Here is a 19,187-nt window from a genome sequence, read left to right as displayed (position 1 = left end):
CTAGCTAAAAATTACATGAATTAATTATATCTTGGTCATTACAACATTAAAATAATTGTCATAATCTTCATAAAAAAAAAAAAAAAAAAAAAAATAATAATAATACAAGAAGTTCTTCCTCTGTTGAGGAAGATGTAAATGTTATGATTAAATTAGCCTGCAAGTTATTATCGTTTATTCTTCTCTAATATTTTCATTCTTAACACGTTATTTCTTCTCCAGAAATGAACAGATACAGCCTGTTCAAAAAGTGAACAGATTGACCAGTGAAATTGACCAGCTCAGATACCTCATTTCATCAGCCTGTTGATGTAACTCTTCCTGTGTAATAATATAACTTAGGACATCTATCATGTCTCACTTTCTTAGTAAAATTATAAATAAAAAATAACTTCCATAACTTTTTAAGGTTGAAATAGGACTTCACTTAACCAACAGAGCAGGATGGAGATATAGCTCAGGTTTAAAAAAAAAAATTATATTTAAATTGAAAAACATATTTTATCACTGAATGAAAGATCATTGGAGAAAACATTACATTTTAAACATTTTCAAAGCTGGATCATTTTTTAGATGTTTCAGGTCAGTATTTCTCAAAATTTAGCACATCACTATCATTGTTATGCAGAATCCATGAACAAAGCAGATATTTTGTTTTGTGGGAAGAGGTCCAGTTTGAAAACTGGGTATTTTCAATTTGAAAACCCAGAGTTGTATAAACTTAATTAAAAATTAATAAAATAAAATTGAAATTGGAATATTATTGTATTTCCTGTTATTGACCAATGGTATTTCAGTTACATTTTTGCTATCATCTTAGTTATTCTCATAGAAAAAAAGGGCAGGTTTATTCTGAAAACAATAAAAGTTCATAATTTTTTTTGAGGATTATCCTGACCTCCTGGCTGTTTTTCTAAGACTATTATTTTAGGTCATAGATAGGATCTTTATATGCAATTATAATAAATTAACAAAATTGTAGTATAATTTAAAAAAAAAGAAATTACCTAATTTTTTATCTGAAAATATTTTTCTTAGTTCTAATATTGTTAATGACTATCCTCTTCACTGACCTCTATAATGCAGTGGTAGCATCCATTATGGAGGTTCTTTCATCAATTATTATTAAGATCCAAATCAAAAATCTTTCAAGATCAAAAATCTTGGATTTGAATCCCTCATAGCTTAGCATTTTTACATTATACAATAATTATATTTCTTTAATCAATAAAATGGGGAAAAACAGTCAAAATTGGATGCCATATTACCAGAATGAATAAAACAAGGAAAATTTTTAAAAAGAGAAATAAGCTAGAATGTTTTAGTAAATTAATTTATGTATTTAAAATTGATAGAAATAATGATGTTTATTTAAGTATAAGTTTTACAAAAATAAGACAAAAAATTTAATATAAAATAAGTACAATTAAATATAAATCAGAACAGTAATTTAAAAATTCATTTATGTTAAAATGTGAATTTAATTTCATTTATAATATAAAAAATTACAGACAGAAAATGAAAGAATCTTATTTTATCACACTTTGTCTTTTCTTCTAAAATGAAAAACTTCTTTTTATTTTATTAGAGATGGATCTGGTAAAGAATTATTATATGAATATCTAATAATCTTCTCTTCAGTAAATGCAATTAATTTTAAGAGCTAAAACTTAGATATCAGGTAGTTTTAAACTAGAACAAACTTTTCACAACAATTGTTGGAGTATAGAAGCAATTTTCATTAAATTTAAACTTTACGAGAACCATCGATAAAAAGTTTTGTTTGTTTTATTCTTTTTAAATAAAATTTTTATTTTTGATAAGATTAGATTATTAGTGCAGTTACTTTAATTAATTTCATTTCTTTCTTAAATTGTACTCATAACAAGAATGATGATTTAAATTTAAAAAAATTTCTCACTATGGATGCAACACCACATAGCAGTTGATTTTATTTATTATATAGCTTCAAGTGGGTCATTTCTCCTAATACCATTTAAAATGAAGTTAATATATTAATTTTATTTAAGCCTTCATAATAATATACTTATTTATTAAATGATTTTTCAAGCTATTTTAAAACTTTATTTATATTTTGGTTAATGATATATATTTTAAATGTTTTTTCATATTTTGCATTTCTGATACTATTGTGTTATTGAACTACATATAATACATATTTTCTTTAAGTGCTCTTTATTATCAGCTTCACCAATGTTATGAGAAAAATAATATCACAAAAAACATTTAACCACTGAAATTAGATACCTTAATAAGCAAACCTGTTTGAGTTACCATCTTTATGATAGATAATAGATGAGAATATTGCAAACATTATCAAGAAGTAGTATTCACAGTCAAATAGCTCAAATTTTCTCAATATTTGTATGTTTTAGGTCATAAAAAATTGATGGTGAGCAAGATGACTTGAGCCACTAGTCACTACCAAAAATAGCACAACCTTTTTCTTTTGGACCACATTCCACGCTTGGTAAGGAAAGAAAAAGTAAAATAGCTTGCTGTTAAGTTCTTCATTAAGATGAATGTCTTTTTGACATAAGTATGTTAAACACGCTACAGTACGTAAAAAAAACAATGAGAAATCATTACATTCTAATAAAGATGTATGTAATATTCATCCCCTAAAGTAACATCGGTGCTCTGTTTACTACTAGGACTGGGTGTGTAATCAGCATTGCTACTCACAGGGAAAGCAATTTTGATTGATGTCACTTATAACTCAGATGCTTTATATATCACAGTTGTAAGAAAGACACAGACATATAGTAAAGACAATTAATTAATAAATCCTTTGTAAGAGAAACAATGCATTAAATCACCATTCACTTTGTTAGTAGAGAAAAATTTATATATTTCCTGTATGTGTGTCTTTTCTAAGTATAAATACTATTAAATTAGATGTGATAAAAGAGTAAAGAGACTGGCTCACGAGTATCAATATTTTATGACAACAGCGTTGATTAAAATTTTGTGTTTACAAATATAACCCTCTTATGTAGAACTACTTTCTACACCATTAAGTAGATTTCTTTACTGCTTTTACACAGTTGCATAGCATTCTGTTAAAAAATTAGTGATTGAAATCTTCCAAAAATTAAAAATCTGATGTGGACACCACATCTCACATCACTGTACTCCTATTAAATTACATATATACAGTTTTAGAAGTAAATAAAATGTTATTTCTCTAATGACTTCTGAATTTTTTCCAATTTTTTTTTTTGTTGTTATTGAATTATTTATTATAATTTTTTTTTTTTTTTTAGAAACAGGTTAATAATTATTAATAAATCAATATATTTAAATTAAAAAAAGTTAAGGAAAAAATGTTGCAAACAAAGAAAGAATAAAAGAATTAAGAGGATGGTGAATACAAAGAAAGAGAAAATTTTAAAACTAGAGAATGTGTACACAAATTAAGATCAGAAGAATTGTATCAGACCAAAGAGCACTTATATGATTGGCAACAAAAAACAAATAAATGAGATGTTGATCAACTTCTATATGTTGTTGTATATGTTGTAACTTCTATATGTTGTATATGCTGTTCTTGTGAGGGTCTATTTTTCAGTTACTCTGTAGTCAACTTTAAGGTAGAAAAAATTAAACAGAAATTCCAGAATAATTAAATAAAGTTAAACAGAAATTAAACTAGAAAATCCAAAAATAATACAATTCTAAATTATAATTTTCAATTAATATTAGATAATAAGATGTTTCACCAAATCTATTACATATACACATATGTATAATATAATTCCTATTAAATTACGTATACACATTTTTAAAAGTACATAAAATTTTATTTCATTTATAACTTCTGACATTTTTTAATTTTTTTAATTAAGATTTTATTTGGCTATAACTCTGGAACCAATCGTAAGTACCACTTACGATATATCATTGAAAAGCTCTCAATGAGGGCTTATAGCTGCAGTTAAGAAAAAGTCCAAAATCTAAATCTTTTTTTGGATTTTTGGCTTTTTTGGACACTTTTAGTTCAGTTAATTGCAATCAAGAGGGGAGGTGCACAACTAGTTGTTACAACAGTCCTAAATCAAAAATTTCTACATATTATGGCTAATAGTTTTTGAGTTATGCGAGATAGATACGTACATACATACATACATACATACAATATATAGTACGTACAAACATCATGCTGAAACTAGTCAAAATAGATTCAGGCATGGTCAGAATGTTTATTTCCGATGAAATCTGAAATTTTTTCGATCACAATACTTCCTTTACTTGGTACAAGGAAGTAAAAATGTAGATTTCTTAGTTGATAGGAATTTAATTAATTTTTTCATCTTCCTGATTCAGTACTCTAATTGAGAAATAGATCATAGACTGTCATTTTTTTACCACACCACAATTTTTCTTCGATATAACCCCTATCTAATTTTTGGCTCTCTTTATTATACTTTTTAATTTCATTCAGATATCATTAATTTGATCTAACTCTTGACTTCTTCCCATTTATTATCCAGTTCTACATTTTTAATTTCATTTCTTTCCTTGTTCATGGTATTAATTTTATTATGTTTATCCTATCCAACAGATTTCCTTCATTAAAGATTTCTTTCTATTCTTTCAGTTATAACTATTTTTAAAAAAGTCAGAGGGGTAATATCTTGGTTTTTATTTTTTCTAATTTCTGTCAGGCATGGCATTTTTGATTCACTACAGATCATCAAGAAAAAAAAACAAGGTGTATAGCAAAATAATCTGATTTATATTTTCTTTTCAGAATAAATTTTACTTAACTACTATCTTAAATAAATTACATAAATTTTTTTTTATGTTTGTTATAAATTTGTTAATTATGTTATTTCATATGTTTCTTATAACTGGTTATTTTTTATTAGATTTATCTTTGCATTGGCTATCAATTTCTTAAATTTGTCTAATAAATTGACTAGAGAATTAGCATTATACTGGTGAATTTCTGAGCTCTTGGCATGAAACAACAATAGAGCTAAATTAAATAAAATGAAATAAATACAGTAAAATATTAAATGAAATCTTATTCTAATTACTACTACTTTAACTAATTCTACCATTACCTCCACCAAATGCAGTAACTTTTTAAAAAATATAATGTAACTAACATAATTTTATGAGGAAAGGATATCTATCATTAATTATCATTTAGAAATGACTTTTTTGATTTATCTTTTTATTTGTACACAAATTATTAACGTTGCCTGTAAGTTTTAATACTAGCTTATACCATTTATATTTGGCTATTTTAAAACTATTTCATTATGCTATTTTAAATTATGTTGCACGATGTAAATCTTATTCTTTGTGCCATAGGGGTATTCCAAGTTAACTTCTGGTTGGTCAGTAAATGTAAAACTAGAGAAAAAGGTTCTATTGTACATATAAGTTACTTATAAATCTATTTTACTTCTCTATACAAGTACAATCTAGATTCAGGCAGACATTGTATCATGCAGGCAGTTTTATATTCAATCAATTATTGCATCATGATACTAGCTTTTGCAGATCATTGTCAAGGAATTTTCCTGCCAGGTTATCTTACCTGTTACTAACCCCCATCTGTGAATTTGTTATTGGTTTCAAAGCACTGGCTAACCAGCTAGATATTCACCTTAGCAAAGAATGGATGTCATTCAGTACCAAGTCCAGGTTGTTCTCACTTCAACTACAAAGATAAAGCCTTTGTTTTACTTGTGAAAAGGGAGTATGATCTTTCATTGGAAGAACATTTTTAGAAGTATCCTAAATGCTGAAACTTTTTCAGCACAAAAAAAATTTTTTCACAATGAACTTTTGATCCCAGATTTTTCATGGTGATCCCAAATTTCATGTATTTGGTCAATAAAATTCCTTTTTGATTCCAAAACTCTGTAGTCAATACTTTTCAATTCATCAGTATTAGTGCTTTCTTGAAATTCTTTCACTTGTTAGGTGGATGAGTGTGCATTCACCCATTCATTGAGTGGGATAATGACATTATTATCATAAACATGACATAAATGTTGAATCTTAGCAATGTCCTTCCACTTTTAAAAAACAAATCACATTATGCACCTTGTAGATGGGGCAGAGGCAATAATATTGATCAGCAATAAAAATATGATCCATATTTCATGAAATATGAACTTACCAGTACTGAATAGATGGGAAATTAATGAAATTATAATTTTTGATCGCTATTGTACATATGTTATTATGGTAACCATAATATTTTCAAAAGCCAGTCCGAAATAAATTATGAAAAAGCCCTTGCATTTTATTGATTTTCATTTCTTTAATGCTATGTAATTGAATTGGTTAATAAGTTCTCAGGTTATGAGCAGATATATGAAAAAATAAACCATTTATTTCAGATTTCCTTTTTTTTTTTGTTGAAATTGATTAAAAATTATGGATTTTACAAAGTTGAAAAGCAAAAATAAGAGATTGAGTTGGTGTGTATTAATTCTATGTATAATTATAAACATATAATATATATGTGTATATATATATATATACTATATAAAGACATACATGTATGTAACGGTAACCACAGTGGTTTATTATGTTATGTGTTAGATGTGGTTTTATATTATTTGAATAAATAATGTATAATTAAACCTGTATTGTATTTGTTTATTGAGTTTGTCAGTGGTTATGTTTTGCGATTTTGATATATTTCTAATCTCTTGATTATTTTTCTTTACATTGACTAGTTGTATTATATAATATCTTATTACACATGTTCATTAATGACAATTTATTTGAATAAATTATCTGATCAAGGTTAAAAATCTGTCTTGTAAATGCATTTATATGTGTATTTTCCCTGATATTGATAGTGCTTCAGTATTGTTGTATCTGTAATCAGTAGCAACTGAGGAAATTCTGTAATGAAGAGGATATATGCTGAAAAAACTTTCATTAGCATATTTTATGTTTAGTGATCTTAACCTGTAAGAACTAGAAACCAAAAATATTCTAATGTTTTATGAAATGAAATATAAGTATTCCTGTACATTCAGATTACCACAATATAATTTATATTATTTATTGTTGAGTTATAATGTGTAGTACTGCGTTGAAAATTTTTACATTAAAGCTTTCAACACAATATAACCTCCCTAATGAAGTTACGGGAAATGATGTATTTCAAGGCTACTAATGCATCGTTCATCAGCATCAGTATATGGACCAAAAGTATAATTTAGAGGTATTATTGAATGAATAATTTTTTGAATATAGATTAAAAAAAATATATAATTAAAAATTAAACAGTAAAGCTTTAACTAGAAGATATTTTTCACTGTCTTTCTTTTGAGTTTTGTTGGCAGTTTCATGATGTTTTTGTCTACAATAGTGAAAATTATAACAAATTTTTTTTTAATGATATCTTAATTTATTTTCATACAGAAAAGTCTTTTATTTGAATTCATCTTATAATGCTTTGTCATTTTTATGGCCAACTTCAGCGACTCGAATTGCTAATTTTTTATTCTAGCGTCAACCAATATTATTGCTGGCAGATTTTTTGAATTATAAAAATATATATCTAGAGTATCTCAAAAAAAATGTTAGATTTGTATTTTTTTTATTCATTTAATTTATTGCTGTGCATTTTTTTTTATTATGTAAAAGTCTGGTAAAGTGAAGTTTTTTTTTAATATTTAAGTACGAGGTCTGTAAATAAAGTAATGAGACTAGTTTTTTTTTGGCAGCCAAAGTGGCAAAACTGTAAAGTTACTATTAAATATATGGTTATATGAACAGCTGATTTATATTGGGTATTAATATTTTTAGTCCACTGTTGCCACATGAGATGTAAACAAACTGTTCGTGAAACGAGTTTTTGTTGTGCGCTACAAAAATGAGTGATACTAATTATGAGCAACGTTGTGCAATCAAGTTTTGTATTAAACTCAGTGAGAATGCTACTGAAACCTTTTCAAAATAGAAAAAGGCTATGGAGATGATGCTCTGTCATGAGCCCAAGTTTTTAGGTGGTTTGAAGCATTTTCAGATGACCGGGAATCAGTTACATATGATCCATGCTCTGTAAGACCATTAATGTCAAAAAGTGACAATAATGTTGAGTAATCAGAGACTTGATATGGTACGACTGGCGATTAACTATCAGAATAATTGCAGAACAATTGAATTTGAACCGTACCACAGTCCATCAAATTTTGACAAATGAATCGGATATAAAAAAAGTTTGTGTAAAATTGGTTCCAAAAAACCTCATTGTTGAACAGAAAAACAACAGGGTGGAAGTGTGCCGCGATCTTCTAGAGTGAATTGAAACTGATCTTGATTTCTTTAAAAAAAATGTTATTATTGGTGATGACATTTGAGTATGACCCAGAAACAAAATGCCAGAGCAAGGAGTGGCACACTTCAAACTCACCACGTCCCAAAAACGCAAAAATGAGCAAATTAAACCAGCTAATTTGTTTCTTTGATAGTGATGGCATTGTCCAAAAAGAAGTTTTGCTTACAGGGCAGACTGTAAATCAATATGTTTACAGAGAAATTCTTGAAAGACTGCAGAAAAGAGTTGCATGAGACCAGCCATCAAAGACAACTGGATGCTGCATCATGACAATGCACCCTTGTCACTCTGCATTATCAATCAATTAATGAAATTTTGGCAAAGAAAAACATTCCTGTATTCACACCTTATTTACCTAACTTGAGTTCCTGTGTTTTTTACTTGTTTTTGACTTTAAAAACCATCTCAAAGAACACCATTTTGGAACAGTAGAAAACATTTTTAAAAATGTAACCGACCATCTGAAGGATATTCCGGTTTCTGAGTTCCAACACTGCTATGAAGAGTGGGAAAACTGTTTGAAGTGTTGCATGGCTTCCTAAGGGAACTAATTCGAAGGTGATATACATGAGTCCATGTATAACTGAATTGTAAATAAAAAGTTTTTCTGAACCAGTCTCATTATTTTATTTACAGACCTTGTATATCAAAATTTTTGTAAATATTTATGGATTTATTATTTAATCTAATTAGCAATTGTTAACTGGCAATTATATTGTTGTGGAGTACTTATGTGTGTTCTTTGTTTGATATTGTATCCTATATGTACAATACAAAATATTTTGCAGTTGAAACAGTATACCTCATATTATTGTGTTTGTTTAGATATTGTATTTTTTGTGATTGTTTGTTTTGTTTTTTCTTCTAAAGGTTGTATTGTACAGAGTTTTTAACTTTGAAAACTATTCTCTGTGAGTCCTTGTTAATCTATAATGTTATGTATTTTTTATTTGGTTATTTATTATCTTCTGTGTATGAATGTTATTATACCTGTTTTTATGTGCTAGGTATTTTTTATAGTGTTGTGTTCTTTATATGATCGTCAGGTGATGTGGGTATTAAATAATGTATGAATTAATGTATGCTTATGTATTAATGTATGTTTCTAAAAGTTAAGACTTAAATATAAGTTTGAATAGTTGAGATAATGAAAATGTAGCATGTTGATTTTCTGTATTTTGAAGTATTATTTTCTGTTGCTTTTTGTAATGATGAAGTCAAGAATATGTATTTATTGTAATAATTTTCACCTACAAATTCTATTTGTGGTGTATTTTTATCAAGTATATTCTTCTCATATATTTTATTATTTCCATACAATAAAATGTTTTTATGTACTTACCTGTACCTATATATTATTTTGTGGGCATCTCTAATTTTTCTGAAAATTTATATTTGTGAATGTTTTACCTTTGAAAAAAACAAAAAAAATTATTGTCTAAAATATAAAATGTCCATCTCATTAAAATAGACAACAGAATAATTTGTAACAGCACAATATTTCAGTATAAGAGAAAGGATCTTGTTATCTTTTCATTGTTATTTTTAATAAATTACTTAATCATCTAAAAGCCCTTAATGTATTTTTAAAAAAATTAAAGTTTCTTTTTTTTACAAAACCATCATCATTACTCTAAAAAGGAGGTTTTAAATGAAATTAATAAAAAAATAAAAACAATCCGATTTCATACATCATTTAACATATACAAATAATATGCATAGTTTCAATTAACTCCTTAATTTTTTTTTTTTATATTGATTTTATTATTTTTTTCATGAATTCTCTTCACTGTTACTTCATATATTCATTATTCTTTTGTATTAATATGCATTTTTAACAACTTTTAAAAATAATCATTTGTGTATTTAGAGATATTTATCTTTGTTTGCATTTATTTTTAACATCAGCATTAATAAATGAATTTTAAGATTATCATACATAAAAATGAAAATACTAATCACTTGGTTGTTTATTTACTTATTTACCTAAGATCTCTTGAATCTATGGCACTAGGAATGTGAAATTATATAGGAATAATAAGATTATTCACTTTGCTCCTAGACATCTAGAAAACTGTAACAATTTAACCTCCAGAAAGAATAAAATTAGGGGTCTAACTGGTATTGCAAACAGCCAAAAATAAAAAAAAATAAAGAATTATGATTTTTTTTAATACCAATATTGTTTACACGACAGAATTTTAAATTATTAGTTCTACAAGGTTAAATGGGTTCAAATCATTAGAGATCAGGGTATCTATATCCCAGTCTTAAGGAATTGAAGGCAAATTGAGCACCCATAACCTAACTGGACTTTTGAGCACCCTTTGAATAGTTTTTCATCTTTTTCTTTACTCTTCTGGGGATAGGTCATCTCTTTTTCATGCTCAATTACAGCTACTCTCTTTTTTATGGTGAGAAATCCATTTTGTAGAATGTGAAAAATGCCAAAATTTACAAGGAATTGAACCAAGATTATCTTTGTAAACATGGTAAACCACAGAATCATATATATATTTATGGTTTGATGGGAGAGGGTTGCTCTGTGGGCTTGTCTAAGGGGACAATATTTTAGTAGAGTTGAAGGTTCTGTTGAATACGGACATACTTCTGTGTGCTCTTTTCTTATTTTGTTTTTTTTTTTTGGTGTTCGGCTTTAGCTATCTGGTCTGTAGGATTGGCAATTGTTGGTAGAATATATTTGGATTTGTTTCTTTATTTTAGAATGACTTTGGAAAACGGACTTACCTTTTTATAAAGTCTTTTAGCTTCACAACCTTATTGCCATTGGCAATAAGGCCACTGTCAGTGGCAGTTTCAGATAGCATTGATGACTACTGTAATTTTGTTTTGTTTGGTGATAAGAATTGGATAGTGGAATTAATTAATTTTATTTCAATTATTTGTTATCTATTGAGAGCATAGACTGGTGAAGCACTGTATGTTATTATTATAATTTTATTTTTGTTCAGTGATAAGAACTTGACAGTGAAGTTAATTAATTTTAATTTCAAGTATTTGTTATCTTTCATGATAGCATAGACTAGTGCAGATTTATATTTTAAGCTACAGCTTAATCTATTATATACTTAATAACAGTATATTCATTTTTTTGTATTATTTAGATAATAAGGATACAAAATGATATTGAACTATTGTGTTGAACTAAATAGAGGAACGAGTGCATAAATCATCAGAAGAACCAATGGAGCCAAGAGTGGTGATGCAAGGGGCTGTTGGAACTGAAGTGAGGCCAGACATAGCAGGCATGTCAGTGACTGTTTCCATAGTTGAAGGGTTGTCCCCGGTGGTGCACAGAATAGGAGCAGAGGCCAGGAAAGGGGCTCAAAGGCCCTGGCAGATTCATCAATTCTCCACAGAGGAGGATGAGTTGCCGCAGGAATTAGGTGATCTGGTCAACAGGCTGGAACACTTGGTGCACGAATTGCAAAAGAATATTGATAAGAATGTCAAGCGAGCGATTAAGGACCTTGAGGTGGATTTGCCCTTAACAGTTGTTGAGGAAGGCTTACGATGCTACAGCTTTCATCTCCTTGGACAGAAAGCAGACAGCTGAAATTGGTACACAGACGCTGATAGATACGGGATGTCCTATTAAGGATGCATTAAATAACGGTGTACTACATGATCGGATGGCAGACTTTATTAAGCAAGAGTGGCCTAAGGACGCATACAGGCATATAAAAGTCTGATTTCCCGATCGGGGAGAAGGCGCCATTAACACAGTTGCGGTGATTGACACCAGAGAGGTAGCGGAGAATAAGCTGCTGGAGAGTGCCGGTTACAACAAATTCCATCTGGCCTGTGACGACATGGGAGATGCCGACGACTTACGTAAAGCATTAGTCGATGCCTTTGCCAAAATAAAGCGAAATATTGGTGGGGGATTAGGTGCTGCACATGTGGATATACACGGGCAGGGTACGGCAGCATACGTCCGAAGAATATTAGAATGTTGGGGGGAGGATATCGGGACGTAACTATCATATGATAGCGCCTGCAGGCAGATTCCCAGCGAAATGGCGCACAGATATCCAAATAGAGTCTAAACATAGAACTGAGACCCTTGTACGTCAAGGCAACTTACACAGACTTGTTGAGGTCAGTCAGGTCTGAGATTATTGTGCCGGACGCAGCCGAGATTCTCTCCATGAGGAAGGCAGGAGAAGGCATGGGGGTACGAATTAAAGAGGAAAAGATAAAAACAGGAGAATTTAAACAGTTACTGATGACTGCAATAAAACAAGGAACGGTGCAGACGAAGTCAAAAATAGTGGCCCTTAGGATCCGAGATCTAGAGGGAGACATGGAACCGGGAGATATATGGCGAGGCCTCAGAGATGCGGTTGGAAGGATCTACCGGAAAACGTACAGATCTACACCAGGACGGGCTACGATGAAACCAAAGTAACGACGTGTCGGCTCCTGGCGCTGTTAGCCGCACTGGTGGCAAAGAAAGGAAGATGAGGATCGATCTCGTATCCTGCAGGGACGACCTTGTTGACCTGCCACAGAGGTGTTTCAATTGTCTGGAATCAGGGCACGTAGCCAGAAATTGTAGATGAGAAGACAGGGCCCAAGACTGTTTTAACTGCGGAGGAGAAGGCCACCAGACGGGGGTCTACAGTCTGACCCCAGGTGCCTAACATGCGGCACGTAGGGACATCGCACTGGTGCTGAAACATGCCCCATAGGAGTCATTAAGGATACAACTACCGAAAGGCGGGGGGGAGGAACGGCCAGACCTCAACCCGCCGTTAATGAAATTATACAAGTGAATATCAATCATTCGTGATTGGCTCAGAATCTGATGAGCAGATACGCTGCGAGATGGGCGTGGATGTCGTGCTCATCTCCGAGTTCAACGCTTGTCCGTCACGACCAGGATGTTTGGAATCAGAAGATGGGCGGGCAGCGATCTGGATCTGTGTGGACTTACCTCCAGGTGATGTTCAAAAAGGGAATGGATACGCCAGAGCAATGATAGGCGAGATAGTATGTTGCTCATGCTGCCTGTCGCCCAACATTGGTATGGAGTACAAGAAGATTCTGACTTCCATTACGAGGGATGTTTCCACACATCGGCCTTTCTTTCTGGCCGGTGATTTTAATGCCTAGTCGACGGAGTAGGAGTCGGCCAGGATGAACGAGCGTGGAAGAGTACTGTCGGAGGTTGTAGCGGCCACGGACCTTGCATGTCTAAATTGGGGAGGTGTATATACTGTAACATGACTGGTATAGCGAGCCTGAGTAAGGGATTTCTACCAATTTTTATGAAAGTAGTAGAAAATATAATAATGGGAGAATCCAGAAAGGGACAGTAAAAGAAACCCTTTTAACTACAAGGTACAGGTCCGTTTAACAATCGTCTTTTGTTATACTGCCCGCAGTCAAACAATAAACACCTGTTGTACCGTGAGAAGAGACCAAGTTTGGAATTCATGGGAACAAAAGCCTTGGTCTTGTTCTCGTTTCGACTTGGGTCCGGTCCGACAGGTAAAGAGGCTAGAAGTATAAATAGTCAGGGTAAACCAGCTACAAATGAGAACGGGCGAATCAGCCTAGCGAGACGTTACGACATCAGTCCCGCTAGAGCAGTTCTGCGAGGAGTTCAGCGAGGAGAGGCTGCGAGTTGTGTGAGTTCGGCGGAGTTTTACGAACCAGTCAGGCGAGACATTACGACGTCAACTTAGCGAGGAGAGTCTGCGAGACGAAAGTGCGACACGTCAGTTTGCGAGAGCATTCTACGGGGAGGTATGAAGGAGCTTAAGGTGACGCTACGGGGAATTTCAGTAAACAAGAAACACTATCGGTGAGTTGCAGTAAAACTAAAATGAAAGAAATGATGTAATAAATTTCATTCATAAACTGTTAGGGTAGTTTTATTTGTGAACATCAAGGTATTTGCAAGTAAACTTTATACGATTGTTGTTAATACAAGACTAGTAGTTGAAAAGGGTTAAGATCAGTAGTTTCTTTTGTTAATGGGTCTGAATTCTAGTTTTCTATTTATCATCCTGGAATAAATTCCGAACGACTATATATTTTGAACCCTTTCTTGTGTGTAATCTCTATTTATAATTTACTATTTACATTTACCACTATTTAATGTGGTAATATTATGATTATTATCCTTTGTTGATTACGTTATATGTATTATGCTCTGTTTGTATGTCAAGTTTATTGTTTTGACTGTGTTATGTATTATTAATTGTTTGATTTGTTTGTTATGAACATGTAATATTTTATCGTTTACTATTGTTTATTATTACTATTATCCTGATTATTATTGTAGTAGTAATTATTATATTAATATTTGTTTATTTACTATTTTTATTAATTGTTTTATTATTACCACTTATTATTATTATTATCATTATTATTTTAGATTTGTCTGGTTGTAATTATAAACATTTTAAATCAATAAACTGAAATTATATAAACATTCTAAATTGTCAATCTCTCAATATCCTGATCGAGTCGCGAACACGCGACAATATCTTCAGAAGGAGGATGATGGGCTCCGTGGTCGACGTGACATTTGTCACTTCTGAGCTGGCTGCCCGGATAAGTAACTGGAGGGTCTGGAAGAGGTTCACTGCTAGTGACCACCAGGACCTGCTAATGACAATAGCTGATGACAGATCCGGCGAGACTGGTCTGCTCACGTTCACAGGATGGAGCGTGAAGAATTCTGATCCGGGGGCGTTCGCCACGGCAATCAACCTTCGGGGTGTAAGTGAGGTTCAAACAGCTGATGAGAAGGTTACTTTTATTCTGGATGGCCTTATGAAGGCCTGTGACATCCTTCCGAAGAAATATACCAGGAAAAGACATCCGGCCACGTATTGGTGGACCAACGAGATTGCCCGGCAGAGGGAAGAATGCCATAAAACGAGGAACCAGCGTATATCAGCACTCATTAAGGAATATTTATACTGAATGCTACAAGGAAAGCAAGAAGGAGTTAGCAAGTCTCATCAGAGAGTCGAAACGAAAATGCTGGAGGGAGCTAATAGAGGAGGTGGACTCAAATCCGTGGGGGGACCCTACGGGATATTGGTATGAAGGAACCTTAGATCCAGAGTCCCAGTCGTGAGAAGTATGCAAGAAGTACAGCATATAATTAATTGATGGACTCTTCCTCCACGGTGATGAGTCAGCGGATGAAGATTGAGGCGTGAGGCTGAATTACTCCTACCGTTCACCCGTGAGGAGCTAGTGGCGGCGACTACACGAATGCCGCCGGCCAAGGCGCCTGGCCCAGGATCTGCTGCCAAATTTGGTGATCAAGGTGGCGGCCCAGGCTGAGTCAGAGGTGTTTTTGGATACATATAACGCCTGCCTTGAGGACAGGGTGTTCCCGGGAAGCGGGAGACGCCAGCGGTTGGTACTGGTGCCAAAACCGGGGAGGATCCGTCACTTCCCACCTCGTACCGGCCGCTGGAAATGATTGATGCCGAAGCAAAAGTACTAGAACGCACATTGAAGCAAAGGATCGCTAGAGCGATTGAAGAGGCGGGCGAGCTCTTTGCGAGATAGTTTGGTTTTCGCAGGGGTAAGTCCGCCCTTGACGTCGTAGCTGGCGTATGCGAGGCGGTAAGAAGGACACTTAAAGCGTGTGATGCCATGCACACATGGCATCACACAAGTGTGTGTTACAAGGGCACACCCTTGTTACACTGGATGTTAAGAATCCTTTTAATTTCATCCAGCAATCCGCAATCTTGAGGTCCCTGGAGAAACTAAGGGTTCCACAATATCTAAGCACAATGGTTAGACCATATCTCTTGGGGTGCAGACTAATAGGCAGAGAGAGTTCGCGACAAGGGGGTTTCCCAGGGTTCGGTCCTCGAGCCGACACTGTGAATCTCGGCCTATGACGACGTTTTTCGGACCGTACTTCCTCTAGGGGTTACATTGACAGGGTACGCTGTTGACCTCGCCTTGATGGTCGGGGCGAACACCGAGCGAGAGGCAGTGGAAAAAATAAGAGAACCCTATTATGTCATCAGTAACTGAATGGCTGGTAAGGGATTGATCATGGCCCCTGAGAGGACAGAGGCTATGAAGATTTCCATTGCGAAAAAGAGGGGTCCACTTTGAAGATAGCACTGGAAGGTAGAGAAATCCGCACGAAATCGGCTATAAAATACCTGGCAGATTGGATGGACGCCACGCTTAGGTTTGGCGTCCACGTAATAAATGCTTGTGAGAAGGCGAAGAGGATGGCACGATTAATCTCAGGCCTTCTTTCCAACACTGGTGGACCAAGACAACAGCGGAGGAGACTGTTGGCCGGTGTGGTCTACTCGACGATAATGTACGGAGCCGAAATTTGGGCTGGCGTCATAAGATATGGCATATATCGGGGGAAGTTAGAGGTGCTGCTTGAGGGTTATTGCAGCATATCGAACAGTCTCTCTTAAGGTGGCGGGACTCCCACCAATAGATTTAATGATTGGGCAACGGAGAAGGATCAAGGAGCTGGAGCATTTTCCACCAGACGAAAAGAAAAGAAAAGTAAAAGAGATCACCGAGGAAATGATCCAGATTTGGCAGGAGTGGTGGGACCGGGGAACTAAAGGCAGGTGTACCCACCGTCTCATAGAGGATATCCGGAGCTGATGTCGGCGACCGTATGGCTCGCTGCGCTTCGAGCTCACGCAGTTACTAGCGGGACACGGTGGTTACCGGTCGTATTTGCATCTTTTCGGGCTGGACCACTCAGACCTATGCCCCAGTGCGATCAAGAGGAGACCCCTATCCATGTATTTTTATGAGTGTATAAGATTCGATTTGGAGCGCACAGAAATGCTGCATACACTGGGCCGAATAAGTATGCTCAGACCTGAGGAGACACTAGAAGTAATAATTAAGGGAGAGAAGGAATGGAGGGTGCTTTTTTCTCCGAAGCAACGACGGATGGCCGCTGTGGGTAAGTATGCGAGTTGTGTGCATGTCTGCTGGGCGAATGCGTGTGCGGTGAGCGTGTGTGTGGTTATTAAGCGTGCCTGAGAGTGCCTTTTGGGCTTGGTCTGTTATCTCTCTCTTTAGTCCTTATGCGATGTGCTACGTCTGTGTGTTGGCATGGTTTGTTCTTGAGTGTGTAAATGTGTGTGGTATGTGTGTGCGAGGTATATATGTGCCTGTCCGGTATATTTGTGCTTGGAATGGTATCGTGGTGATATTTTGATGGGTTTTGCTGCGTTTTGTGTGATGCGCGCGGGATGGTTGGATTTTGATGTTTGCTTGTGGTGACTGACTGTGTGTGTGGGCATTTGCTCCCCTCCTGAAGTAATGCTCTATTAGCGCTTTTATGGGTGGGTGGGTTGCCAGGGGTGGAGGTTTAGTCTGTAATGCGCAGGAATACGTACGCACTTAATAACATCTTGCGGAACCTGTTAGCGAACCCGACACTGTTTCGACGCCCGTAAATTGTGTTCCTCCACCTCTTCAAAAAAAAAAAACAAAAAACGGGGGACATATTGTGTATTTGGTGATTGCACAAAAAGCCCAACCTAGGAATGAAGGGTTCACCAGCATTTGATTCTTGTCAATTACATTCTCATTTTCTCATTGAGGGTTCCACTATGACCATCTGGCAAGAAAAATTAAAAAAAAAAAATACTTGTAAAAAAAGACTTCTCCTGGTGTATAGTTATTTTGGAGCCGTTATCATTGTAACATATTACCTATTTATTTAGGTTAACTTCCTAAAAGGGTGTATATATATATATATATATATATATATATATATATCGATCTCCATGGTGGAGTGGTAGCATCTCGGCCTTTCATACGGAATTACTGGGTTCGAATCCCGGTCAGGGAAGCTATTTTCACACACTATCAATTACCATTTTAACATTATCATGTACAACTTCTTTCTAGACTTCTGTGGATTTTTGAATCAAAATATATATATGTCAATTACATCCTAAACATAATTTTTAATATATATATGTATGTACAATAAGTATCGTTTATAGTGACATCGGATATAGTGACCAAAAACTTGGCTCTTGGTTGGTTTTGTATGCTGTTAATGCATAAATATAGTATGTACTTCGGGTGTAGTGACATATTGGTTATTACGACTTTTTTTTCTATTGCAATGCAACATTTTATCGCTTATAATGACGGACGGAAGTGACTAGAAAAAAGAGCAGTACATTTACTTGAGAAATTGATTAGTATATCTACACTATACCTACAGAAATATTTTGACGATTAAAATGAGTCACTTTTTCCTTTTTACCTGCATATGTATTACATTTCTTGTTTTTCTTATCTTCCCCTGCTTCAGATTATTGTAAACTGAAGCAGCCACGTTCAACTGTTACTAATCATTTGCTGCGAGCGTATCATATCGTGCGGGTACAGTATTTTATTTTACGTATCCTGCGTAATTCATTTAATAGTGATTTAATTATGATTTCGCGAAAAACATTCACGATAGAGGAAAAGGCGCACATTATCTAGCAGTTAAAGAATGGTGAAACTAATGAGGAGATTGCCCAAGAATTAGGCGTAGGTCATCGACAATGTCAGTAATATGGAAGAACCGTGAAAAAATTAAGAAAAACTTTGAAACAAATTCTATGAAATCAATAAAATTACGGCCTAATCAACATAATGATGTAGACCAAGCGCCGTTAAAATGGTTTAAATACCAGAGGGCTAGTGATATCCCTATTAGCTGTTCTATATTGCAAACTAAGGCGAACGATTTTTCTAAAAATTCTGTAAACCACGTGAAATAACTTCAGCTTGGATACAACGGTTCCGTCAGCGTCACGATATTGTGTCGGGGAGAATAAGC

The sequence above is a fragment of the Lycorma delicatula genome, chromosome 4 (genome assembly GCF_047948215.1).
Source record: "Lycorma delicatula isolate Av1 chromosome 4, ASM4794821v1, whole genome shotgun sequence".
In the NCBI taxonomy this organism is placed as follows: Eukaryota; Metazoa; Arthropoda; class Insecta; order Hemiptera; family Fulgoridae; genus Lycorma; species Lycorma delicatula.
The sequence above is the reverse complement of the archived record's forward strand: the minus strand, read 5'-3'. Positions refer to the sequence as shown.